Raw genomic sequence first — 2,908 nt, forward strand, 5'->3', positions numbered from 1 at the left:
GCCCTGGGCGGCTATGGCAGAAGGGGCTATGGCTCCATCTGCTAAGGGCCCTCAGCACCGCCCCTGACACCACCAGCTCTGCACTCTGCCAACAGCTCCTGCAACCAAAGCACCTTGGCTGATGGTCTCTCTACTTCCACCTCACACCGGATTCCTCCAGCTTCTTCTTTCCCATCATCCTTTCACTTCAATAAATTTTTCTTGCATCATAAACAGAATTGCTTTCTGTTCTTTTTGAATTACAAGGATCTCACACCCCCACCCTGTGCAATGCCAGCACTCAGCCATTATGATGGATGGAAAACGAGCAAAGAACATTTCTTAGCAAATGTGTCCCCACCAGGAACAACCAACACTGACAACCAGGGGGGAGGGAGGAGCCTTCCAGAACATGACACAAGGCCATCATTTCATCTACCCAAGGCTTGGACACAACAATTCTCTCCTGGGCACTGCTCTGCCAAAGTCACTCTACACCAGCAAACACTTGAAAAATTCTCTTCCCAGTAGCACTCTTGAGTCTTCCCCATGATCAAGGGAATAACATCATGCACTTGGGCAGGAACACCAGAGTGCAAACGCTTCCATTCCCCTTGCTCAAGCAGGCCCAGCAGGAGAAGGATTTCTAAGATTATGGCCAGTTCAGTTTTGGACCTCCAAGAAAAGGGACCCCATTGCCTCTTACACTCTGGGACCATCCACACACACTGAAAAATTCTTCCTTCCTTTGCCCATGGAATTCCATCTATTTTTACTTGTGTCTTCTTTCCCTTCATGTGTGCAGTGCTGAGAACAGCTGGGCTTCCACAAACTCGCGACCCCCCTTGTCCAGGTTGTCTCCTCAGAGTCCCAGCTCTCTCATTCTCCCCTCTAGCAATGATCCACCAGGCCTTTAAGTATCTAGAGGGCCTCAACTGGCGTTTCTTTCCTATCTCCTTGTATTTCTTCACATCTCAAGGCCAGAACTATCTGCACCACCTTACACCGGATCTGATCAGTGCTCTAAAGAGAGGAAGGGCCAGCACTCACAATTTCATGGCACTGATTTTCTGAAATCTGTCTCGGACACAGGTGACGCCCCATGGAAGTAATGCCTCACTGCAACCTTCTGGTTACTGTGTTCTTGATCAGCACCACAGGGTCCTGCTCACAAAAGCCACTTTTCAGACTCTCTGCCCACAGCATGACGCAGGGTCAAGTGCTATTCCTGTTGAGATGCAGAACTTCATATTTTCCACTTTTGAAATGCAGAACACTCCTTTAACCCTTAGTTTCGAGTTTCTTCTGACTTGTGGAAAAACCAAGTGGGGCCTCAGCCACTCCATCATCTGCCAGCTCACTGAGGAGGCAACTCAACTCTCCAACAGCCCACATGGAATGGAAGAGTCCAGGTGCTCACATCTGGCACAGATGCAAAGCCCAGACCAGCCTGACACACCTGGGATACTCTGGGGCCCTGCTTCACAAGACACACAAAAACCCAAAACTATGAGTTCCATGGGATGACCTCACTGATGACACCCCACCTCTCCAAATCTTGGTCACATCTTCAGGCTTTTGGACACACACTATGATCACCAGACTTGGGTCTCAAATACTCACACTTTAAAGGAGGAATGACCATGATGGAAGGGGCAGCTCCTCATGCACAGCACAGCAGCAAAGCCAACACCAACCTGACATGGCTGCAGTGGAATAGGCTCCTCTTTACAACACACCCACAAAATAAACCACTTGAGTACCATAGAATGACCTCACTGATGACACCTATATTTTTCTTAGGCTTTTCTTGTATATTTTGGTTTTTCTGACACACATCTTCCAAACAAATCCTCCCAAATACCAACTCTCACTTAAAAGCTGACACCAAGTTCAGATGGACACTTCCTCAAGAGAAGGACATGACACTGCAGAGTTGTGTGCAGGAAAACACTCTGCACATCATCACTTGAAAGGCTGTGCCAGACAAAACTGATATTTTCCATACCACTCAGGTACCGGTAGAGATTAACAAAGTCAACACTTCTTCTGAAAAGTGAATGTCTGTAGTTCCATCCACTGCTCCTCACATGTCTTCTTCCCCATATCTTTCATCAGCTATGGAAGGACCAGCACAAGACCTTAGAGTGTATGGGAGGCATCTCTAAATAACAGGAATTGCTTCCCATCTTTAGTGGGAAAGGCCTGAACTATAGGGATGTTTAGGAATTTTGCAACATGGTCAGGAGACAGAAAATGTGATGGAAATGGACCTGTCACCTGTCACCCCCAGAAGAGCTGCAAAGCCAAAACAAGGCTGATGTGGCTGCGGCGCAATGAGGCCCCTCTTCACCACACACCCACAAAACCACAGCACACCACTGCCACGATGATGACATCCCACTTCTCCAAAGCTCTGGTCACGTCTTCAGCCCTCCCAGAGAAACAACATTAACAGAAGCCTTTGGTGTCTAATACCTGCGTTTAAAAGCTGCCGCCAAGGTCATGGCCTCAAGAGCAGGACATGACACTGCAGAGTTGTGGGGAGCAAGATACTCCTCACCTCAGCACTCACCAGGCCTGCAAAATGCCCCGAGGCCATGCAACAAGGCTGTCCCACCCCTCCAGAACCAGCATAAAAGCCGGCCCAGAGCCTCTCTCCCTCACACACTTCTCCTGATCCTGCCAACAGCAAGGTGAGCCTCAATCCCCTGACCCTGCTGCTACTGCACGCTTGACCCCTTTCGGTCAGCATGATCAGACTCCGCAGCCCTCACGCCTCCCCACAGCCCCACAACAGCCTCCACACTCCCTCACCCTCCTGCATCACTGCCCCTGCCTCACCCCTGCCCTGCCTCACCCCTCTGTCTTCCAGGCACCCTCCACACCACACCCATGGCCTGCAACAGCCTCTGCCGTCCCTGCGGCC

This window comes from Geospiza fortis, unplaced genomic scaffold (genome assembly GCF_000277835.1).
Source record: "Geospiza fortis unplaced genomic scaffold, GeoFor_1.0 scaffold667, whole genome shotgun sequence".
Taxonomy (NCBI): Eukaryota; Metazoa; Chordata; class Aves; order Passeriformes; family Thraupidae; genus Geospiza; species Geospiza fortis.